The sequence below is a fragment of the Apteryx rowi genome, unplaced genomic scaffold (genome assembly GCF_003343035.1).
Source record: "Apteryx rowi isolate R43461 unplaced genomic scaffold, aptRow1 scaffold_298, whole genome shotgun sequence".
In the NCBI taxonomy this organism is placed as follows: Eukaryota; Metazoa; Chordata; class Aves; order Apterygiformes; family Apterygidae; genus Apteryx; species Apteryx rowi.
In genome coordinates, this window is record NW_020449396.1 from 830,614 (window position 1) to 856,860 (window position 26,247).

The following is a 26,247-nucleotide window of genomic DNA, read 5'->3' on the forward strand; positions in this document are numbered from 1 at the left end:
GATCCCACCTCACGCATATGGTGCTGCCAGATACACATTTTTCTGGCAGTTTTGTGCCAGAGCACGGCTGCCTGCCTACCTTCAATCTCCGCTAGGATGAATATTTAGCTACACATCGCAACAGCGCAGCTTCCCCAGGGTGTGAACAGTTCTCTGCTGAGCCAGCTTTGCAATAGGTTTCCTATGTGACCTTAGGCAAATCACCAAATCTCTCCATGCTTTGGTTTCCTACGTGTAAAACACAGCTAACAACTCTTCCTTTGGTGCCCCTCTATTTTGTCTCATCATTAGCAGATGATTGAGGGCAAGGACTGTCCTAACTAAATATTTATGCCTCACCTAACTTGGACCTTAAAATTTGGGCACCTGGATGTGAATATAAGACAAACATAACACACTATACTAAGAACAACCGAATGCAAATAAATATTAAAGACTATTTATCACAGGAGGCATGTTTGCAGAGGAACTACACGGTGCACAGATAAGATTGGGTTTCTTTTATTTTGTCCTCCACTACCACATACAGTTTAATTCCTCTATGCCACAGGCATTTATGACACAGTTTTTAAGAAAGTGCATTTCTCTGGAATACTTTATCAAATATATCAGTCTTTCGTCAAGGTCAGGGCTTTGTTTGAATTCTTTGTCTTGATCAAACAAAGATAAATTGGAAAGAGAAAACGTCTCAAATTAGAAACTGCTGAGCCTTCTGTATAAATGTTTCCATTTACTCCCATATTTGGCTGTGCATTTCTTTTACTCAATCTTTTATAACCATGTAAACAGAAAGATGAATCTGACTGCCTCACATTTCTAAATGAAAAAGAGAAGGCCAAAATGCTGTAGACATCCCAGTGTCTAGTCAATGCCTGTTTCTGGAGACCGAGGCTTAAATGAAGCCTGTAAATTATGAAAGGAGTAAATGAAATGACAACACAGACATTTTTTTCATGGTGAGAGCCACAAGTTTTAGGATCTCAGGCTCCTTTCTGGTAAGCGCTGCATGAACACACAGCGGGAAAACAACCTTTGGATAAGAACTTCCAGTTGGACTAGAAAGGGCGGAAAAATGGTGATGGAAATGCAAAATTATTGTCTTTTACCCGACAGGAGCCAAGGGTATGAGACTAACCTGCCCAAGGATCAAGAAGTGGCCTATGCCACAGCCAGGATTGGAATCCAGTCCTTCAGTGACCTAATGTAGGGATTTGATGCTTCTTCCCAAGGTAGACAGTGCGTTTTGTAACACTGAACTTCACCATCATTATAAAATGGGAGGAAAATCCTATGAAAAAATACAAATGAAACGTCCAGCTGAAAAGCACGGGCTTCCAGTGAACACTGACTGATGTCGAAAGAAAAAAAATACGAGCATAGGAAAAACTGGAGGCTTCTAAGGAGGACATAATTATAGCACCTCACGTGTGGAAGTCACGGGGAAATGGCACAGGTGGCAGAGAAAAGGGGTTACGTTTCTTCTGGGCTCCAAAAGAGGCCAGACAAGTTGGTGGCTTAGCCCTTCTCTCGTACGTCTGTCTCTGCAATCCATAGCTACCGCCACGTGAAGGGAACGGTCCGCTCTTGCGCCCTGCAGCAAAACCTTCTCGGCATCTGCTCTCCCCACGGAGCAAGAGCTTACTTGAGCGGGTCTCGCTGCGCGGCAAATTAGAAGCGACCCGAACGATGGCCTGTGATGGGGGGGGGCAAATGACATTTGTGGCCTTTTTCCCTGTTACGAGTTACATTAAGATTTTTAAAAGACTGAGGGAAGACGTTCGGCTGGTGTAACTCGGCACAGCTCCACTGAAGTCTCATCCAGAACCAGTGAAATGAAGCCAATATCGGATTGACTGAGGATCCAGCCCATTTCTAGTGGCTTTTTTTGTTATTAATTTGCTTGTAAAACAACTGCACCAGAAGTAAAATATAGGCTGAATACAGGTCAGCTACTAAACTAATACAGACTTCGCATAAATGACTGAAAGGCTTTACAGACATAATCCATGTACAGCACAACTCCGCATTGCCATGGAAACAATTACATTCCAAGAACAAAACGCAATTGATAYCAAGCCATTCGGGAGGCATTTAAAACTTGTTATGCACTTAAAGTTACAAGGAAATTAGTTTGCTAATTAACACACTRTTCCCAACCACTGTGATTTCTTTCTTTAATGGTGAGAGTGGTATTAGCTGCCTTGCTTTCTTTCCTAATGTTCCCTCCAACAAACACACTTAGCTTAAATACAATATTTCAGCGTTTGTTTCAAGMCATGTAATAAAAGCCCAGACTGCAACTAGTCTTTATCCTTTCTTTTGCAACCAATGCCTCCAACAGATCCTTTTTAATCTCCCCTAATGTCTCTAATGTAATGAATCCCATATATAATGACATTATAATGGTTAGAAAGTGCTTAGGCAAGCCTTCCAAAAAGAAATAGACTTCAGACTCTTTAAAYGGAAAACCAAAACAACAACAACAGAAAAACCCTCCAGTAAAAACACCTTTTAATTAACTGCAGTGCTCAGGGCACTGTTTAATTATAAATTATGATTTGCAGTATTCTGCCGCTAGTTTTATTTGAGGTCAGTCACAATTTTCCCCAATTTTGCTACAGAGTGGCTGTCCAGTGACACCAAAGGATACCCAGCTCCTGGAAATGCAATGCTGGTTTCATGTTAATTAAAAAAATTCTCTTCTTTCTGACTATTTTAGCATAAGTTCCCTGAAGCAGCAGGGCACTAGAAGAGATTAACCGTGCCGATGGCACTCTCTCAGGATTCCTTCAAGAAAAAGGTCTTTTGCATACTACACTTGGAAGATCACTGCATTGCCAGAGAATGACTCGYTCCTGTGTTAGCGGCGGGAATGCAAACCCAAATGCCACATTAGCACAATAAACTAACTTATCTTCCCCTTATTTAGTGAGAAACTGAGGCGCAGAGCGAGGCGGCGACCTGTTTGTGCTATTCAGCAAAGCAACAGAAATACATTCCCAGCTCTGGTCCTCCGAGGCACCGACCCAGTGCCTTCTGCAGGAGTAACAACCTGCTACTGCTCATTCCCAAGCAYGAAGGCTGGTTTCAATTAGGCGAGAGCCAAAATCGAGTCCAAAACTAACTTTAACTCTGCTTTTTCAGACCGCCACATCCTGCCTCGGGCAGGACAGACTGCAGCAGCTTTCTCATCTCTATGCAAAGCGACCGCTCTGCAATGGCATGTCGTCTTTCCTTCTCCTCCCCGTGCGGCTGTCGGAGCGGACATAAAACATTCCCGAGCTCCTATCACTCATTCGCTGCTAAGCTCGAGACAGCTGCATTAGCAAAGCTGCCAATAAAGGCTACAGTTACAGAGAGCAATGCACTTCAGTCCTAAATGGCCTAGCTGGTCGTTAAGTAGAAAAAACATTGCAGTTAAAACGGTGTCCCAGCCCTCATCCTCTGGAGAGGGGGAAAAAAAAAAAAAAACAAAAAACCCCAAACCCACTTGCTGCACTGACCGGTTTTGCTGCGTCACCAGGCCACAGTCGTCAAGGCAGTTTTCAGAGTTATACTACAAGGCAGGAAAGCAAACCAAGTGCCTGAGCTGCAAAAAATCCCCGTTTGGCCAGAATTATTTGTAGAATCAGGACTCAAGGCAGAAGAAAATCAGCTAATCAGTCTTAAAATTGCAAACCTTTGAATATTAAATGGAAGTGCGTGCAATCCTGTTCTGGCTAATCATGAGATTAAAGGTTGGAAGCTCAGCACTATCTGCATGATTCTGTCTTGATGAGCTAGAAAAGGTGTATTTAGAAGACAGTTTAATAACTTTCCTCCTGCTAGGCAGCACAGGCTGCAGGAAAAAAAAAGACTATCACCGCATGCCATTTTCATAGACAACGTGAAACCACATAAACCATATCATGGCCTTCACAAGCTGCTGAATTTTTGCACCTTTCCATATTACAGGAAATGAAGTTGACCTCAGAAGACCACATGTGGTTGACCACCATAGGCTGGTTGACATTTCTGACTATGCCTTGGCCATGCTGGGTGGTCCCACAGTCACTCCTGGCCCCAAGGTCCATTAAAGGCGATTCCCGATCCGTCACGTCTCTCAAACACAAAACAAGCTAGCACGGTAATACTACTCCCTGCTGTAATGCCTCTACTCCTGCCGAGATCCCCGTGTTTAAAAGACAACCTTTGGATTAATGCTATGGTATTAACTATGATCCTRTAACTCTCCCCCCACATCAAAAAAACATGAAGTAGACTAAAGCATAYTTAGACTATACTGTTTCTCTCTTTGGGAGCTGAGGGCTTCTCAGAGGTAACTTAATCACCAATTACCCACAAATTCTGTGTCAAGTGCTGCCACTCAATTTAATTTGCTTCCTGACAAAGAACACCTTCCTGGGGATATCAACCTGCAACATAGGAAACAGTCTGTGAAACCAGAGGAAAAAATAGACAGAATGAGAATACATTAAGGTGGTTATCCTGCTTTTTTAAGTATACACATTGTAACTGCAAGAGGAAAGCATAAATCCCAAAAGAGGAAGCAGGCCAAAGAGAGAAAACAGCTAATTCAGGAGAAGGAGGGATGCCTTTACTGACTCAACAGCTTGGCCTTTAGTAGAAATAAGCAACAAGAACAAAATCTAGCCTAAGGGAAGGAATAACATGAGCTCTAAGCACAACCCAATGCTTCGACCAGAAGCCTGATGACTCTTAGATGCTAGAAGGCAGAAAAGRCCATTACAGGTTATCCAAAAAGTCACCTGAAAGTTTGCATCTGACCTTGCTTCAGGGCTCACCTGCAGCTACAGAGCCTGAATATTTATCTCTGTACGTTTTGTAGCCCAGAAAAAAATATCCTTGCTCCCATCACTTTTCTAATAGACATCTCCTAGAAAGGCCTCGCTATGGGCTGTCCCCTCTGCACATCACGCCAAAGGGAGGCCGCATGGAGAGCCCCGAGATGGCTTCACCCACAAAGGGAACGATACATTTCTTCATGCAAACGCTGTTACGGGGTGCGCTGAATTACACCTGATGGGGAATGGCCAAGTTTCTACCTAAAGGGGTGACCATTCCCTCTGAAACAGGCTGCCCTGGGACAAAGAGTACATGCAAGACAAGGATTGCCTTCATCCACTCCGAGAAGGACAACGAGAACACTTTAACCCAAGACCTCTCTACATGAGAGTGGGTGATGCATGGCCAACGAAATTTAATAGGAGCCTCTTCTGCCTGCATTAAAAAGAAGCAAGCCCGTAGACATTATCCATTGCTTTCTGGATCACATTACCAGACGCAGGTCTGCGGTGTCTTAGACTGAATTCAGGTTAAGACAGAACATAACAGCCAATTTTTAGAAAGCGCAGATGAGCATCACACAGCTGTCCAGGCACCCTCCACACTGAATAGAGATAGGGGCATCTCACCTCCTCACACTGTTGCTACATTAATATTACCAAGGCTCAGCACAATTTTCAAGGCAYCAAATTGACTTACCAGCCTCAGTGTCAGTGAAAGGCATAACCTCCCATATCCTACAAGGTGCTCGGGAAAACAGCTCTCCAATCAACAACTTTTGCACTGGCTGGAGTCTGGCCAGCTTGATGTCCTCCGTATGGCAGCATGTSCAAGGGCAGAGCGTCCTCTCCCAGCGAGCTGGTGAAAGAATTTACTCTGCAGAGAAAAAAAAAGGAACATTTTTTCCCTGTGGCCTCCTGGGCTTTCACTGCATTCCCACAAACCCAGCATTCATACAATCAAAGAGCTTCACACACAGATGAGGCCAGTGGATCAAACACAGGTCTGTCACCTGCATGTTTTGTTCTCCACCTATTACTGCGTTTGTTTTCATCAAAGGAGGAAGGCATCTTCACAACAAAACATCTGCAATACATAAAAAAGTCTAACACTATTGTTTTCTATTAACAGCTTCGAGAAGTAGTAAGATTTCTTCAGCATTCAAGATACAAAATATTTCATCCGAGAGTGGGCTGAATAGCAGGAAACCTGTAACAAGATACAAAGTCCCTGCCTATTTAAAGGTAGAAAGTCTATTATTATCACAGTTCTCAAGGTGGAGAAGGTGGGATGGGAACGGACAACCCAGCTTAGCTGGATACCATCTGTTTCCGCACAAGTCTACGTGAGCAATAAAGCAACCTGGCCTGTTAGGATATTGCCAAACTAATGCACATTTGGCTCTCGAATAGCCAGACTTGGTATTTGAAAATAACTGCTTGGGCTTCTATCAGCTATCAATAGTGCCTTTTCCAAAAGCAGTTTGACATCTGAAAGGACATATCTGCTGAATGCAGTTTTTAACATGTTATTACTGTTTCAACACGAAGATCTATTGCCAAATTCCAGTAATGAAAGCAGAGACACAGAGTCCAATTTTCATTGACAGGAAAACCATTTCCTACCACAGAGGCAGTGTAAAAGACACATAAAAACTTTAAAAATGAAAACGCAACTTGAGTTCCTTTACACAGTGGAAAGGCACTTTACTGCCCACGTAGACCAAGCCTGCAAAAGTCTGTGCTGAAATTTTCAACAGCGTGTGCTTAGCCAAAGCATCCCCCTATCTCTTCTGCGAACTCACCCTCGCAGTGAGCAAGTGCCATCGTTTCATTGCCAGGCTCACAATATTTATTCTATAAACCCTTAATTCTTATGCTGATCAGATAATTTCAATTTCCTTGTTTAATCTTTTTCGTAACTGGCTAACTCCAAGAGCTGCAATTAAAACTGAAAAGCATAAAGCGAGCTGCTGCTAAAGGATTAGAAGCCATCAGATATATGAAAACAAAGAAGAAATCTTAGGATTTAGGTCTGACTCCTACTTGAGAGACTGGGTTTGGCAATATGCATTGCCTTTTCCTTCCTGCAGTAATTCTTGTTTTTTCTATCAGAAGTGGAATAAAATAAAATATCATGACAGCCCCACTACATTGCTAGGAACATTAATTTGAAATCTGGCCTTGGCTGAGGACTATCCTTGGTTGTACCCCTTGACTGAGTTTTTGGGTACTTGACTGTTCCTAAAACTCCTCCTTTGATTTCTGTCTTTTCTTCCATGTGATGCTATTTGACCATGAACACAGTCCACCGATACTTATTGAACTATCTTTCTCTCCCTCCTCACCATTTATTATTTGTTCTGTGAAGCAATCTATTATTTGTTCTGGGAAGTGATGAATCCTCCTCGCTTCTGTAATAATACGACGAGGTCTTTAGTCCTACCTCTGACTATTCCCTAAATTTCATGGTACCAGAATCCATCATTTATTCCTCTTTAGACCAGCCTTCCAGCCRGTGATCAATCATATACTGCAGAGCAACCAACAGTTACGTGTCACCACCACCTCTCTGCCAGCTGCCTACCACTTGGATCAGCGGCAGCCCTCAGCGTTAGCTCACACRGGATGTCTGAGGAGAGAAAATTAAGACCTACTGGAATGGTTAGCCGTAAAAGCAATACTAACGCCCCTCTGATGCATTTAGCTTTGCCATGGCAAACTTAAGCTATCAAAACAGTGCCTGGATACCTTCGTTCAACACTTGCTCCTCTCAACTAACCAAACTATTAGAAGACCTTGACAATCTCTAAAGCTCTGTCTCTCCAAATCCCTGCCTCCTGGTCAACAAGCCCAGTGGCAGAACAGCCTGTCTCTGCATCTACCTTGTGCCTTGGGGTAGGCTCTGGTCAGATGAGCCCTGCACGGGCATGGGAATGGCCCTTTGCACGTGCTGCAGAGGACATCCCCTCCCAACGCAGCCATGGCTAATGCGGGTTGCAGGATGAAGAGCCCCATGGCTGCTACAAGAGGAAACACCAACTTTTTTACCATACTTCTATTTAATGGGCCCAGAACGTCACATAGAGTCTGCAGGAAACTATTCCATGGTAAAGTTAACAAAGCCCTTGGGCAAACTCATAGACAATAAGGGAGCACCACACACCAGTATCTTTGAATTTGGGGGATGAAGCACTAGGTTTGGATGCCATAGGCCAGTAACCTATAAAGGTACAAATGCTTCTCAAGGCACTTAGCACAAAAATGTTCCAAAGAGCCTCAGGATCCTGGTTCCAATGTGAAGTCTCCTTTGCCCAAAGCAAGTCTCCATCACGAGGATAAAGTCGGGGCTGCAGATCGAGTTTTCTTAGCAACCACTCCAACATCGTATTTTTCCAATGGGAGCCACAAAGCTTCATGATCTCACTGCATGTGCAAGGATGGCTTCTCTAGCCCGTTTCCTTCATTACAACCCCTGCATGACACGTGCCTCCAAAGAGGAACTCAGGCAAACACCTGAACGCCAAGTTTAGATGAACACACGGTTCATCTAAGTACTCCATCGCAACCTGTCTCTCCTCCAACCGTTAGGGACAAAGGGAAAATGAACCATGCAGAAAAGAAGATGCCATTATTCACTTGAAGAGGTTTTTATRTTATCATTCCTGAATTCTGCTTTCCTCTCCCGGAGCGCATCTCCGGGCAAGTTGTGGCTTTCTATGGGCAGAAGACAGTCAGAGACAGTGCAGATAAAAATCCAGTTATCAGGCAGTACAGCATACCGTTGAAAAACCAGCCTTAAGGAAGGCAATAGTTAAGCCAGCAGAAAACAATATTGTTTTCTGTAGCAATTCAAGACTTTCAGAAAAGACAAGGGAGTCTAATAGCACACGGGGGAAGGGAAGGGCGTAAAGCAAGACATCTCTAAACCCTGAGAACGGGCTCATCCAACGGCAGGCTCCACCTCATGTTCAGAAGCAAGGTCCATGCATGCCTCGCAGGGGAGCCGACACACAACTGTGCCCCACAGGTGCACACCAGCTAGGCAGGCAATGTTTGTGCCACCTCCCCTGGCCCCAGCTCTGCTCCATGGGTCCAGGCAGCAAGGCGGGGAGCCATGGCTCCCTCCTAAGCAAACCGCCTCCGGGAGGGAACTGGCTACACCATCATGCCCGTTGAGGAACGCACCAGAGTTTGGAGCTTGCTGTCTGTCAAGCTGTGAGCTGCTGGCATCCCCCACACCATGAACGATTACGGCTGCATCCAGGTTTGGCTTCAGTTTACCCGCTTGAGCAGAAGGCAGGTTGGTGCATCAGTAAGAGCATTTCACCGAGCCTCCAGCTTTATTTGGGTGAGGCTCCACAGTGCAAGGAGGGATGATGCAGACACACACAGCCAACTTGATAGGGCAGTATGGGTAGGGATGGCAGTGACCTGGGCTTTAACAAGCCCACCCAGAAACCCACCACTGMAGATTAAGCTCATACTAGCTAAAGCCAGCTCAGACATATCTATATGAGCTGCAATCCCACTCCTGTACTGCAATGTAAAGTAATGGCAGCAAATTCCCATTCAGCTCCTGGTTTGTCACTGAGAAGTTAAGTGACCTTGAGAGAGTCACACCACCTTCCTACTCCTCCGTTTAAACTGTAGAGCCAGGATGAAAGGGACAGTCTACTCTACAGGGACCTTGATCCTGACTGAGATTTCTGATGGCTCAGTAATCCCAATAATAAACATTTATGAGATGGAATTACCTAGAGTCATCTGCAGGCATTTCATGTAATGCATATGTATATATTCCAATTTAGACACCCACACATTARCTGTAGGTAAAGGCATCAGCTTGTTGTGCTTTTTTTACCCCGAAGTCCAAAGAAATTGCACATCCTGAGAGCCACCTCACAGGACAAAAAGCAGCAGAAATACAGAAGCTGGTAGAATGCCTTCAGCTATAAATCTGCATGGTAAAAAGTGGCCGCTCTTTCCTCCAGCCCGTTCAAACAGGCTTTAATCTTTGTACTGAGAAACCCTACTCCATACACAGTCTGAAGCAGAACAGCCATGGCAGGCATTCTGGAGCCTCCAGGGCCACTGATAAGTGAAATAATTGGCATATTACCACCAGAGACCCAGAAAAGTCACCTTCCAACTACAATGGGTTGCTTCCRACAAAAGTCAACCCAGGTGCATGATGTCGTTGTTCATTAGGTTTCCATTAAAGATAAAAATTCTGACTTCAATCCTTAATACACCTCAGAGATCATGGCGTGTAATTTAATGTGCAAGCAGGTAATTTGCTGAGCAAGGTACATATTTCACATTAAGGCAAATTGTTGCACACTTTGCTGATTAACTGAATGATACATATATATATATATATATATATATATACACATACACTTCATATATATACACATATATATTTTCATATATACCTATATAAAAATACACACATATATGGTTTCTAACTATACTGCTCTCTGCTATCAGTGAAGCGCTGTCCTCCCTGGAGCTAGTTCCTCATGCCAGACAGCTAAGACTTGGACACACCAGCTCATTTATGTACTGTACAAACGCTGTACCATCTCTACGTGAACTGTATTCTATCCTGACGTGTTGTTTATTTGCCTAGTACATAGTTTCAGGAGAGCTAAAACTGTTYGATTGAATTGCTCTTATTTTATTCAATCTACCAGAAATCTAGTCAAAAATTTGGTTTGGGGTTGACTCCAACATTGCAATTCTTGGCAGCGGCCGGGAACCTGCCCTTCTCGGTCGTTCCCAGAGAGCAGCTACGGTCAGCATGCTTGTTTTCAGGTGGGTTTARATCCTCTCGGGCAAAGGAGAGAGCTGAATCAACGGGCGAGTGCTCCCAAGCGCTCGGCAAAACGCTGGGGAGGGAAGCAGGCCAGGCCCAGCTACTCCCGGGTTATAACTCAGGGGCACTTCAAGCACTATTTCACTAATATCACTACTATTATTTGGGCTATATAACTTACATCAGCTGCCGAGCCGGGTGATAAACACCCAAACCAATTTTATTCACACTGTACAAAATAGAGGGGATATCAGCAAAGTTTGTGAAACCTGAAAATAAAGGTCAGATTATTCCCTGAGACAGCATCACTCCCTCAAAAAAAGGAGCGGACACTACCGGGTTTCTGCTGAAACCRTTCTGCAACATTTTATCTGAACACTGCCCATTAACATGCAGCTAAGCCCCTGCAAACCACTTTGAAAACGTACCCCCAAGTCTGAATTTGTCAAGATGTCTCAGGACCTCTGTATGCCGGAGGTCCCAGAAGGTCCCAGGCACTTGAAGAGGTTTTCACATTTCCTCTCTGTCTCCGAGCTCAGTCAAATTAATAGGAAGATATTGGATCAACCAATCATCCAGGAGAAAATTGAGCTGGCTATTAATGATCTCAAACAGCAAACGGCCCCTGGGCTAGAGGAGCTCCCAGTGGAGCACCGCTCCAAGTTCGAGTGAAAGCCCAAACTTTTTAACGCTTTTGCAAAATTCTTTTTTACCCTTTCCCTGCCGACTCCCCGCCGACCGCGCTCTGCCACCAGCAGTGCTGCTGAGGAGCCTCCGTTCGCCTCTGTGCCTCCTTTCTCTTATGATAGCCTGGGAAACTCTGCTCTCCTAACGAGAGCTACACTCTCTATATGACATGCTGGTTAAATTTAATCCCGCTTTAATGCCAAAAAGGGCAACGGGTGGTCAGGACTGGAACAAAGTCCTTGGCCACTCAGCAGGTATAAGAATAAAAGAAGGAAAAGCAAGCGAGATTTACCTCCAGGCAGGTAAATCACAGGGCCGGAGGTGCCAAAGTCCTTCTGCTGCCTCCACAGGGTACCTAGGCTGACTCACGTCTCCGTTAGGCACTGAAGGCAGGCACGGTGAAGCATGAAGAAAGCAGCGCTCAACATTTTGATTTCCCCCCTGATTTTGTGGTCTTGTGCAACTAAAAATCATCTCATTCATTGCTAGCAGCTCTGTGTCCCTTCTGCTCTAGTCTGCAAAACACAAGCCATCATTTCACCGTGGGTAGCCACCTCTCAAAAGCAAAGGCCAGATCCAACCAAGTATTTGGACAGTCGGTTCCCACTCAGGAGCCACCTCCAACTCCTCCAGGCAAGCTCAGGCACTGAAACGCAACCCTGCGGTAGCTCAGCCACCAGTCGTTGTGCACTAGCCCCCCTGGCTCCCTCTGCTTAGGTCAGCTCAATGTTTCGCAGGTGTCTRCACAGCAGCAGGCTTCCAACTAAGCCACTCTCGAATCCTCTCCAGGTCAGAGATTTTAGGCTTTGAAACCTTAAGTGCAAAAAGTGCACTTCTCAACAGCTCCCGCCGGTGTTATAAGGAGCAACAAATGCTCTTAAGCACTCTTAAGAGAGAAGAAGATGACAATGAGATTGAGGGGAAATGGAGAAAAAGATAATCATGCTGCAAGGCGCTGCTCACGACTCCCAACTGCTCACAAGGCAGCGGCAACCCAGGCAGCRGGAGCAGCTGCCACCCTGCTCAACTCAACAGCCTGCAGGTGCTCAGAGGGAGCCCTTGCACGCAACTAGCCCAACAAATTCAGGTTGTTAAAGATGCAGGGCCCAGCTCTGGGCTGTGGCAGCATGGCTGGGCTTGGCTGGCCCTTCTGCTTGCTTGGAAGTCAAGTGTGGGTGCAAAGCTGTGCACCAGCACCGACGCGGTGCTAGAAACGGTCTGGAGATGGGTCACAGCCTGGGCCTGCCAGATCTGACAGCAACCACGTCTACAGCGGGGCCTCGTATTACAAATTCTTTGCTTACTTCCACCAGCATAAAACAGCAGTGTTTTCACACATGCGTCCCTTTGAAGTCAGTGGGACCATGCACATTCATTCCTGATGCAGTTCTGGCCCAGTGATTCAGGACTCTGCCAAAGGAAAGCTGGGATCACTGCTTCCAGAGTGAAATAAATAAATACGAACATTTTGTGCTTGATGTCTTCACTCTTTTATTGCACTGTTCTTCCAGTTAATCTCATTATTGCAAATTAGGGAGGTTCTCCAGCAGTTCAAAGGTGGACTCTGGAGTGCACAAAGGAGATAAACACAGTATTTTGCTTCAGATCTCAGCTGCAGTCAATTTATTCTTTGAGCCTCCTGACTTAAAAAAGCCCTAAGACTCTGGTCTCTATGCTTGTATCAAAGATGCTCATAAATTGAAACAGCCCCTGCTCACATCCACTTGAACTCAGTAACATTGCTGCTCTGATTTAGCAGTGACCCCAAAATACTTCTTTATTCTCTTTGTTTCTACCTGCTTCTTTATTCCTGTTCACCAATTAAACAGTAGAAAAATTCAAAGTACCTTTTAATTGAGGGTAATCTCAAATGAAAGCTGGTTAGAAGACTGGAATCAAAGAGCTGAATAGGATATCTTTAGTTATACCAAAACGACCCTCTGATAGCATCTAGGAGAGGATGATGGCTTTCCTCCATAAAAGCCAGGGTCAGACTCTCAGTGTGGGAGTACGAGACCACTGAGCACAGTGCAATAAAAAGGTGATGTAGTCTAATCCTCGGCTACTGCAAATTAGCTTCCTACTGTTCGGAGCACGCGCCGTGACGATGTTACCAGTGCACAGAAATGTCCTTTTCCCCCGAGAACGCTTAGGGTTGAGCAAGAACAGTGCCTGAGAGTCAGATTAGAGGCACGATGTTGGAAACTGCTTGCTAAATCAAAGCTTTATTTAACATGATAATTATAACAAGTATCTCAGAGACTTTGGGCAATGCTACAACTTTAAGACAGCATGGAAGCACTTAAAAACAGCCTTTAAACTGTGTTTTTTAAGCTTTTCAGTGCTGAAGGGGCTGGCAATGATGCTGTTTTGAAGCTTTTGCTAGCACTTTCAGGAGAAGCCTGGCTCTTGGACTCCGTAGGCTATGCGGTGTTGCTCGCTTCAAGATACAGTACGTACCAAGAGCAAAAAACCCTCTGAAGCCATGAGGCCCATGGGCTGATAAGGACAGGGTCCCGCATCCATCCAACCAGGGAGCCAAAATTAAGAGCAGTGCCTCCCTGGGCTCCTGCTATATTCAGGGGAGGGAGACCCCTCCAAAGCATGAACCTGGCCACGTAGTATCTGAACATCCCCCTAGGGATGCCTGTTTCCTTCCACTACAGACAATGATGATGATGGGTCAAGACCTAATGCAGGTCCCTTCAGTTGATACCTCAGGTTATCGGATGGATCCAGACTAGGTGCCTGTGAACYGTTAAACGAAGAAAAGCCTGTGGGAACTGCACAAAGATGGTTCCACAGATGTAATCAGCATAACTACATCCGCTCCGAGCGCCTGACTTTGCAGGCTGGGATTAGCTAAGAAAAGCAGCCTCTTAGCAATCATGTTGCCTGGCTGCATGGCTGTGGAATACCAAGCAAGCAATAAAAAGTGAAGGATTTTTGCCTTTCCTGCTATGCCTCTCTTGCTGTTGCGTGGAGAACTTCATACCGCATTAGTCACGGCAAGCAAACGGATGGTCACGGAAGTATAAGAAAACTTGCAAGTGCCCCAACTCTATTTATGACAAGATTCGAAAATCAGATGACTGTTTCTCACATTGTAACTCTTAACCGAGTCGTAATCCCCCAACTCCACCTCCTATTTCCATTGTAGCTGCTGTTTGTTGCCATAATCCCTGCAAATAAGCTTGCTTTATGACACACACATTCATCCACAGACTCAGCCGAGGTATTAACAGCAAGATAAGATCCCTCGGCAGATGTGAATGTAGACTCAGTCACCCAATAAGCAACCTTTTGCCAACTGGGCATAATCCCTTTATCAGATTCTTCCTGGCACATTGTATTCTCTGGTCTGGAGGTGCTTTTCTTGACGCAATTAGAAGCGGCATTAGAGCAAAGAGAAAAAAAAGCCTTACTGAAGCATTCCTCCACTGGAAGATGCATTTCTCTGCTATAAACCAGCTCGGCTGTTATAAATTTGGGTTAGCTTAAAGGAGAGCGGCAACACGCACCATCTGAGCATGCATCCTTATGAACTCCAATGGGCGCTGCTGCTTCATCCCAGAGCACTCCCTTCACTCCCACACGGGAAGATTAAAAGAAGACGGGAGTCTGCCCGCCAGGCTTAAGGCATAAACAGCCAACGTTTAGCCCAAATCCCTGTGTCCACACTCCCTACCTGCAAAGAGGGTGAAGATCTCCTGGTAGCCAACAGCAAACACCAGTCATGGGGAACCTGAGGAATCCGAGCTAGTTGGATTTGTGCTTAACTCATTTAGACGAAATATTATACCCTTACTTCCAAAAGCACTGGACTGCCAAAGGATTTTGGCCAAGCAAAGCTTTCCACTACTTTTTTTGCCATTTTGAACAAATTGGTTTTTTTGGATGTTAACTGGAAAGAAACCTGGAACAAATCGGTGGGTTTCAACCTTTGATAAATGAAGTAGTATTTCTTAAGTATCGGAAGCGTCCCATTTTTGGAAGGAAATTTTAGAGCAGAGAAAAAACTGAAATATTTCATTTCAGATTGACTGAGAAATCTAATTATAAATTATATCACTATTTTTTCTTAAAAAATATTATTCAGCTAGAAAGGTAGAAGCTGAGCTGTTCACACAGCTCTTGTCTGGAGTAGGACAGGACTCAGGACTCTAAGAAAAGGGAATGTAGTGTTGATACAAGGTCTAGCAGGATGGGCATCTGGGTCAATGAGTTTACTAATGATTTCTACATTTGTCCTTTATCCTACAAACTGCAAGGGTTATTACACAGCCTGTACTGTTACTAATACAAACTGCTGCTTGGGATAAAGTTTTCCATAACGGAGTGAGGAAGAAAAAGGAGGTGTGCATTTATCAATTAAATTTGAAGCAGCACTTTTTCATGGATTCTGCTATCACAGCTGCCTAAATTGGAGAAACAGTGAAAATTCAGGCTCTCTGCCCTGAGTAAATGACTATAATTTGGATTTAAATGGCAGAGGAATCAAAATTTGACTCTGTTTGCTGAATCTATGGCCCTGTTTTTCCTCATTGTTTCTTCCTGAGCCTCCTACTGTTTATAAAATTGAAAAATCAAGCTGAGCTGAATGTCCAATGCCTTCACTATGATTGAATCTCTCTCTCTCAGTCTGTGCGTGTGATTGACAGCATCAGAAGCAAATGTCTTCCTTGGCTAACACCCGCTTTCACTGCATTTCATCTGTCCTTGCCGAGGATCTTATGGGCCACGAAAACACCACCACTGGCAATGACTGTCTTGTTGGTAACATCCTAATAACTAAGACAGCTATTTAATGTAACACATTGTTCATTTCTCATGGAAATAACCAATAGATCTGTTTTCTCCACGATTGCTAGTCCTGTTATCTTTCGAAAACCTCAAAATCTTAGACACTAGAGTTGGAAGAGACCTCAAGAGAGGATCTACTCAATTCGCCTGCCCACAGCAGTGTCAAGTGGACTCCAATCACGCAGCATAGACACTTATCTAGACTGTTCTTAAAAAGTGCTAATAACAGTCAGTCCTGAAGGCTGCCAAGCAATCTCTTCTGATGGTTCTGAATGACACTTAACTGCCTTATTCTGTGAGCTGCATAACCTCCTCAGAAAGAAGTTCAGATCAAAACATTATGCTATGTATTATATTCCCTTCTCAGGAGTCTCCAAATGTGTATTGAAAAATCCCAGCTTTATAATTTCATGGCACCCTCTGAACAGTGTCCATCATCAGAGAATCTCATCTRAAGAACATGTGGAACAAGATGTTCCAAGAATGGGGGTCTGAAATGAGGCTCTTCTAAACCACCTAAATAAGGGTCTCGGAGGTGAGGTACATTCCTATCAAAACTGTTAACCAGCCAGTAGCTCCCATTTAAACCAGCTGAGGCAAAAACAAAACCCAAAAAACAATCCACACCAGAAATACTGCAATCTCTCCTGTCTCTTCATCATTTTTACTTTAGGAATCTCAATTGACGTTATTGCCCAGCACTTCAGGAAATCTGGCTATTTAAGCTTCTCTATATGAACTACTCCATGCTGAAATATATCCTTATAAAGACACTGATGGTGGGGAGAAAGGCCGATTTCTGCAGAGAAACATTATTATCCCTTATTCTGAGATAACAGAGATGTCTGTAGGCTAACCGTACGTACAAGGCAGCACAGTCACGCTCCGGACTGAGCAGGGCAGAGCTGCCTTCGCTCTGACAGACAAGTGTCCTGGAGAAGCGTTTCCAAAAAAACCCTGAGACAGCGGGGCCTGAGGTGCAATTGCCCTGTTGGGTACCTGGACGTCAGGCGATTCAGTGCTCAATGCTTTGAGGAAAGCTGGGGAAGGAGGTGGCAGTATTAATGGAGAGGCTGCGTTTCAGCAGCTGCTTGACCTGAAGTCAGCTTTACTGGGAAAACTGTTGTTACAGCATGAGAAAGTCCGTGAGCTGAAGCCTTGCAAGGTAAGAAAAGTAAAAATATAAAAAACTGTGACATGTAAAAGTATGGCGGTGGGGGGGGCCATGGAGCACAGGCTTGGGAGATAGCAACTCTGCAATGCTGAGAGCTATCTCCCTGCCTGCCTGGCCAGTGGAGACTGAGCGTCTCCTTGGTGTAGTGAGCGTGCTAATGCTCGGCCTACTAGCTCATTGGTCTTACTTGGCTACTATGTTAGCCATAAATAATACATATAAACAATGCTTTGCATTTTTCATTTGTGCCTATCCTGTTCACAGCCTCTTTGGACTCGGAAGCGACCAGAGAATGAAGGTTACACGCGGAAGAGAACTTGACAGGTTGCATAAGAGCATAATGGGAAAGAGATAAAAACATGCTAGACTAATAAATAGCACATTGTGGCTTTCTCAATAATCATCTGATTTCATTAAATAACAATTAGTGTGCTCCATATTTTCTCCCTGACATGACACTGGATCACCATTAGCATGATACTGGCCACCTGTTCTCAAAATCTCTAAAGACCGATCCTGATACAAGATCCTTACCTGATTGCTGATGTTGACCACCGTATTTCTTTGACACAGAGCCTTAATTTAATTAGATGCTCCTGCAGTCACCAAATCATCATCCTAGTATTCAGTTCAGCCCTACTAAAAAATCTGCAACGTTCCCAGTCCTTCAGAGGTGGCCTCATTGGAAAGAGGATTCCTTACATCCCAGAAGCTATTAAACATACAAACAGCTTGGCACTGAATCACCTTTATGCGACTGCTGGAACACTAGTCTGAATTAGGGCTGCATTTACGTAAATCAGTGTGGTAATAGCCTTCTCTGCCTTTTTTTTTTTAGTTAAAAAAAATAGGGAAGGAAAGAAAGAGAGAGAGAGAGGAGTCGGGAAAAAAAATGAGGTGAAGCAACACTCAAAGGAATCATTTAGCCCTGCTACAAATCAGCGTACAACGACTAATGACAAGCTATGGATATATATAAACAGCCTTAATAAAAAAGCCCCATTCCAATCACAGAAAAGCAGCAAATGCCCAGGTTGCAATGCTACCATTCAATCATAAAAGCTTTCAGCCTTAATTTGTAGAGCGGGACTCATCACTCAGAAGTGCTCTTCTGCTCCTGTTGTCTCAGAATTGTGTTTCTTGGCTAGCTTTCAGCTTTGGCCACACCACGGTCAGGTCCTTCGAAGATGTGTGAAGATCAAATCAAGAGTGGCATTTTCTCCTTCCTTTATATATGCTAAAAGACTTTCCAAATTGCTCTCGCTTCCTGTTGGAGGCCAGATTTGCAGATAGACTCGGTCTCCACCAGTTCCACCTGGGAGCAATCAAAATCCGGCCAGCGACGTCTCTGCTCAGGTGCCTGTACGCAGCCGTGCTGGGCACCGAGCCAGCCTCCTGGCTGGCCCAACACCAACCACTGGGCAATTCGCAGGAATATGAGTCATAACGATGAATGTTCCTCAAGTGCTGCTCATTAAATTATCGATGCTGACTTACGGCTCTTCCTCCGCGGCGCAGAAAAAGCTTTGGAAGTGCTGTACAAGCAGAAGAACGCACAAAGCAGCCAAATATCCATGGCAAACTCTGTGCCCGGTGTTTCCCACTGGCGAGGCGAAGCTGGAGGCCCAGCGCAAGCACAGAAGAAGCACGAGCCTGGAGGCTGCGGCGCAGGATGTTTCCTCTGGTTTTGTGCCTAAAAAGCCTGTTCCTTCCCTGCAGGCTTTTCAAGTTTTGTATGAGAATTAAAAAGCTCCAGCAGCTGCTAGGCTCCCAAATGCCCCTGAAGGTTCGTGTTTTAGGCGGTTTCACCGAGAATAAACACGGAGGAGGATGCAAAGTGATTTGCTGCAGGGTGGTGGAAAAGCAGAGGGGCAATACCTGTCTCCCCAGGTGCATGGGAGCCCTTTGCCTTCCCCATGAGATGACGCCCTATTTCAAGATCTTGCTGTGAACATAAATGTTTAAGCTCATCTTCAACCCATACCATCTTTACAGGGATATGTAATAGTATTTATAGGAAAAACACTCAATTCCTCCACTGCAAGGTGCTTCATAGACAACCAGTATGGTACTATTATCTACGACAATTCTTGCCAGAAATACCAAAGTTTGGAGTGTCGCTACCAGCCTCCTAGCCTAAAACACTGGCCCCGAATCCGGTTCCCCTACGAAGAGCCCTACTATCATGCCCACGTGTATTCAGACCTGTACAGCTGCCTACATGTTCTTTTTAATTGGACTGAAGTTAATCACAGTAGGACTAATTTACAAAGATCGATTTTTGGTGAAAAGCAGATGGTTTCTTCTGGATGGACTAAAGCTCTGAAAGCCACGTAAGGTGTTTTAACTTTTCAGGTTTACTGAGATTAAAAGCTCAGGGATTCTGTACCCTAACTACAGTATATTTAATCATATTTACGTGACGCAAATGACAGTACCATTTGGAAATTATCTGTGTGGTTTTCAAATAACAAGGGGCCTCCTGACAGATACCGGCATCTGACTATCATCAAGCACTGTGAAGGCAGGCATGGAAACATTAGTCCAAAGCTGACAGAATTATTCCCAGGCAAACAAAAACAAAATACTGCTGTTTTCATGAAAACCAAAAGTATCCTGCCTCTCCAAATGGCATCATGTGTGTCATTGTTTGAATGTAACCATAATAAACGGACTGGTGGTTCAGCACAGACTTGGGATTTCAGCTGTTTCCTTTTTTGCCCTCCAAATGAAGGTATCATAAAGCAGCCTGGTTTCAAAGTACAGAGTAAGGACGAAGCCTCTGTAAATTAGGCTGCTAAAACTCAACCTTCCTAAATTCTCCGGCACATTTGAAAATCCTGAATTTAAAGGTTACAACAGACCAGAAGAATGATTTAACAAGTTGCTGTTCTTCTTCTATCCCTTGCATACGCATGCAAAACATCCTTCCGCATTCCCATCAGCTCAAAGGCACACAGACACCCTGACTTCTGCATCGGAGCTCGCTGAAGCACTGTAATTTGCACGTGATACACAGAAAGCAGCAAGGAAGGGAAGAAGCACGCCTCTACGACAAGGACACAAACTTGATAAAAGATGTCCCAGGAATAGAGGTCAACGGGCGGCTGGGGAACAGCCACGCAGGGGAGCGCTGCTGCGTGTGCCTCCAGCCCCAGGAAAAGAGAGTATTTTTCAAAATATGGTCTTCAACCGTGAATAGAGGGACCTAGAGCTCACTGATGCTGTGCAATCAAATCTGATCCAGTCCGGTTCACTTCTGCCCTGAGCTTTTGTTCCACTGAGTTTAGGTTAAAAAGCAGAAGTATACAGTTTGCAGCACAACGTTTCTACTTCATTTCTGAAAACCCGTGATTGCTCAGCTAGATTCTCCCTTCGAAAAGAGGATCTTGACTTACTTGAGAAGCCTGCCCTCTTTAATTATTTCTAATTATCTTGGGTAGGGAATTAAGTCGCATACATCAGTAATGTTAGCAAGGTCAGAACGCCACTATACTGAAACGCATCTGCTCACCCCAAACTTCTAACCGGAGTTCCCCCGTGACGCAAGATGCTTCCCTACAGAAGGGTCTCCTCATCTCCCACCTACTCTAAGTACTACAACCGTCATTACCATAATATACGAGAGCCTCACAAACAGCCATGAGTTTATCTTTATGAAAAAGAAAATTGGAACAACGTTCGCGTTCCCTCTGATGAGGGGCGAGGAGCTAAGGCACAGAGGGAGGAAATGCCGGGGCAGGTGCTCACCTATTTCTGTGCCTGCAAAAATGCAGCAGGTGGAAGAACAACAGACTCGGGCAAAATAAAAAAACCCTCCATGGTCACCAGTAGAGAAGGCGGCACAGCATTAAGAGCACAAGGTTATTTCTATACGCCCACGGGCCTTGCAGCGCATACCCCACTTTGAGCTGAATACAACTTTACGCAGAGAAGGCTGTAAGATTTATTTTAATCTGCTTTAGACAAAACATACCTATTCATTTGCTACAAGCACGTCTCATTCAAACCCTGGGGTCTAGTTCTCCTCCCGTTATACGTATTTATTTAACATTTCATAATCTGCTGGTGCTGCGAGCCAATTCAGGGCAGGACCTCCTGGTGATTATCACTTAGTGCAAAAGAGCTTATTACCTTACACCCACACTCCAAAGCAGTCACTAGAGAGACGCCCGAGTATATATTAGCTGAAGGTAACGATTAACTAGGGATATTAATAGATACAAGATCACACTTTCCAGTAAGAATTCTGTAACTACAAACTCGCTTTACTGCAAAGTTTTGCTTTTCATCCTGTGATAAGAAGCGATCCACGTGAAAGTGAAGGTAACCACAAGGCTGAATATATTATCCTTCAGACAAACTAAGAAATATATTACCAATAGCCAAGTATATTTACTCTGCAATTACTATCAGTCAAKTAGGGAAACATTTGGTTATATTATGAACAGTATACTACAAATGCGGAAAAGTGTAATTAGGCAATTATCTTGTAATTAAAATGTAATTACATCCCAAGCACAGCATTCACATTAGTTTTAAATATGAGCACAGACATATGTAATTTAATTTGCTTTGGACTGCCTTCAAGCAAACCATACCTGGCAAACACACAGCACCACTTGACAGAAAAACTTCCCGGCAACTCCTTGGCATCAAGAATACAGCAGCCACTGAAAGATCAAGGTTTTCACTAAAATTAAGTAAATGCTATTAGATACTTCTTTGCTGCAAATCCCTTCATTATTAAACTAAATCTGCAATTCTTGGGTCACGTACGCCAACGCAAAATGGGTGAGAAGTGTTACTGCCCTGGCATGACAGCGTCTACTCCCAGGGCACAGGTTACTTGGCTTTGGGGCCCTGGCACCAGCAACTCAAAAACCTGCTTCTAGTTGGCCTCTGACACAAACGGCTACTTCAGCTGTGAGCAAAAACCACATCACCTCCCACTCCTCTGCTCCTCTAAGACTGCAAGCTCTTTGGGACAAAGTCGCCCTTGTAATATGTATTTGTAAAACTTATTTTGCATAGCTCAAAAGCTGAGGGCTGCGTGAACAGTGGTAATGATAATTTCCTGGTATGGTACTTTTCTGCATTTATGATTTCTTAAAAAAAAAAAAAAAAGGCAAAGCTTAAAAAATGTACCATTCCTTGTGGGTATTAATTGAAACAAAGTCCTCCTTTTATCATATTCGTAATAGAGCTCTGTTTGGGAATTACTACTAACGATAAAATTAGAGAGGCCTTCTTACTAGATCTACTCCTAGTCGAGCTATGAAAGCTCTCAGAGGAGGATGAAAGAGTTAATTAGAAGAGAAGGATCAGAGAAAATAAAATAAGTAGACGAAGAATGACCGATTAGGGGAAAAAATGAGAGATCAGTTTTTATAAAGGGAATTCTATTCAAATGCCAACTTCATCCAGCAGTCTGCATAATTCATTTAATACCTCTAGCCCATACACGCCAGTTGATAGCAGTACCTATTTGAGGACATTAATCACACGCTAGAAAAGTCAGTTTTTGTGTTGAAAACAAGATTGGATAGGTAATGAAAGGAAGGGGTACCAAACAGAATCAACCTTAGCTCTGATGCCAAGATGCCATAGATGGGGGTGGAAGGAGAACCTGACTTTCATTCTGTAGAAGAAAAAAGCAAAATTATTTCAGAGATCGTTATTTTACTGTGAAAAATGAAATGAGTCGTATAGCCTCTGGGCAAATTTTTTGTCTAATTTTAGTTTTGGAAAACAAAGATTAAACTAATTAGAAATGAACAACTTTTCAAAGTTGATTTTACTGAGAAAAACTGAGAGCCAACAGAACCAAAGCGTCCACACAATGTGAAAACGAGGCATTAGTTGCTTTTGTAAAAAAGTAGAATTGAAAGTGTCTAGTTTGATTACTCAACTGGAAACAATCTTCATACTGAACAAAAAAGAAATCCCACTGAATTCTGTGAGCATTACATCAGATCTTTTGGGACATTCCTTCTACATTAAGCCTGATAGATACTATAAGCAAAGATATTTATTCTCATATGACCAGCTTCTCACTATGGCAGCATGGCCATTAAATTTGTCGACCACGTAAGCTAGAAGGGTCAGTACCTACGGATGGAGCCTGGTTCATCTCTGGGTCAGTACCTACCGATGGAGCCTGTTTCATCTCTACTGTCTGTATGCTGGGTGTGGAAATCTGTCCTGAATATCCAGGGACGCACCAGCATAGGCAGGTACTGCTGTTCTCCAGGGTATGGACAGCTTGTCCTGCAGCTCCTCAAGCTGCTGCTAGACTCTTACCACTTGGATGTGCAAGCTAAAAATGAGCTCCGGTAGGTCTTGCTTTTGCATTATACATGGTTGCAGTGTAGACAGTCGGAGCCAACAGCCTCAGAGTTGGATCGTGCAGGCGGTATGGACTCCAGGCTTCCATCGCTGCAGGCTGAATGCTTTTCCTGGAGAGGTAGAAATCCTTCTGCTAGGGCCAGCCTTTGCATCCCACTCCAGCTCCCCTCCCATACGCCTCTGTGGGGCATTTAACGAGGAGGATCTTCCACCGTATGCCATACCCTTGTCTCCCTGTTGCATTTATCTATTCAGTCTGGAGATACTTGGAAGCAGGTGTGCTTCACGGAGCTTTCCACCTCTTTGCTCGCTCATTCGTACAATTTGCCCTGTCTCTCATCCCTTGCATGGCGAGGACCAGACGCTCTGTACATGAGTAAATACAATAGGGCAGCGTAAGGCTATTTAGCCATCAGTTATGCACGCTGCAACCAGTTCCTTCCCCTTGATTACTCCTTTTGTGTTAAGAGCTTGCCCTTCACGCATCTTCGAGAGAAGAGAAATTCTGCAGCTAATCAGGGCACTAATGGAACAGTTGCTCTGCTAATAAAAATTTAAAAAACTGCCAAAGGAAAAAGAGGAAGCTTTGCAAACAAGCCCTCCTCTTCAGCTAGGGCTCCCACTGAACTTGAGTGCCACAAAACAGCACTCAAGCAGCGCTTGGGCTTTAGTACTGTTGATTTCTTTCTCCCCAAGATCACGAACCAATTAGAAGTGCTGTAAGAATTTACCAAGAACAACTAAGTCAGTCCTATGGCTATTACGACAATAAAGTCATGCTTGAAGAAGGGCCAGCTGAGAACGGAGCCCGCTGTGTCGCAGACTGCACAAACACACAGTATGGATCCCCACTTCCGATGCTGGCAGTCCGCGCTTTCCCGGCCCTCACCTGAGCGTGGTGGCACGTGGGCCAGTGGCAGCAGGGACAACACGGGAGAAGTGAAATAGAGGAATATGCTTTTGTGTCATGACTGCAGACAAGTCTTTGGTGACTGCCTGAAGAACACAAGTGCAGTGGGGGAATCACTGCCTTGACAAGAGCTGACAAAATTATTTTGGTTGAGTATTGTGGCTGCAAAAAGCCCAGTGACTTAAGATTTAGGAGAACAAGGGGAGTAAAGGAGAAGTGAAAAGGAGGATGGAAAAATGGGTAATTAAGAGGCCAAGTAGCCACAGAGAAAAGAAACAACGCAGAAGGGCAGTGGGAAGACTGGCAGCGAGCTTACGCCAATGCGAACTATCAACGAGCCTCGCTTTCCTTTGGGTCTGGTTTGTTTTGTTCTTTTGTTTGTGCTTTTTCACATGAGAAGGTGACACCACACTGGCAAGACTTTTTGCCAAAAAACACAGAAATTCTTCCAGTCTTGCTGCCCTTGACACTGGAGAGCAGCTGGGCACTGAAAGCAAAGGCTGTCCTTGCCCCACAAAGCAAAGCTCTCCGGTTGCCAGCTCTGCTCCAATGCAACTTCTCCCCACTAGAGGACTTGGACAGGACACTCGGGCCACCTGTTGAGGCTTTGACATGCATGGTATCTCCTCCTCGTATAGTGTGCTCACAGGACTGGGGGAAATCCTGCTTCCCAGCCTGGCTCGTACTTCTTGCAAAGCGCTTGGTAATCAAGGGACTACATGTCCTACCAAAGTCCTTTGGCAAAGAAAGTCAGAATTTATATTCCATACTATTTCAGATGTGAAACTGTAAGCTGCTTTTGTGCAGTATTAAGTAAATAGTTAAGGACAAAGTGCTTTTTAATAAAAAGAGGTAGCGAGATACTCATGGATTAGAGTTTTGTTCTTCAGCAAGCCCAAGCCTCAAAGAGCTGCCTCTAATATCTCCCAACACCCAGGCTGCGGCTTTTTCTTTCCAAGGATCCCGTCACCTCCTGTCAGCACCCCCTCTGCCTTCCTTGATCCTCTTAATTAGTCACTGCATGTTCTGCCTTTGTTCTCGCCGTTCGGGTTTAAGCTAGAGAAATTAAATCGGAGGAATCCTCCGCAAGGCTTTGTACCTGCACATGGAGGTGTCATAAATAGCTTGTTAATGATTTGAAAAAGGACTAATAAGTAGCTACAGCTGGTAACCTTCCAGCATGCCGAGTAATTTGTTAAAGCCTCATCAGTTTAATGTGGGCTAGTTTAGTACCAGTATGGAAATGGGCACATTGAAGCTAATCCTGGCACTACTGCTCCACTGGCCTCTGGGACCAAGGGGCTTCTCCCCAAATGTCAGTGCTGGTGGGGGTAAAGCCAAGAGTCAGGGGGGAATTAAGCGCTGAAGGTTAAGGCAGATGTTAGGCCTAAACCCATTAGGTTTCCTTAGTAGGAAACACCTCAGCTACAAATGAGCCTCATCTTCAGGGGATGCCCCCACATCTGATGAGTCCCATAAAGATTAATTCCTCAAGTTTGGCCACCTATGCCGCCATTACAGCCTCATTGGTAACCCTCATTTTCTTGCGTCCCATTCAACATCAGAATAGTGCACTGGAAAGCTATCAAAGAGTTTACCGTCTCCCCTCCCTGCCAATAAACCAAACAACTCGGAAATCTGAGCAACGGCAAGACACCTCAGGGTGCTCTTCACGCTCACTGCGACATCTGCCAGGGCT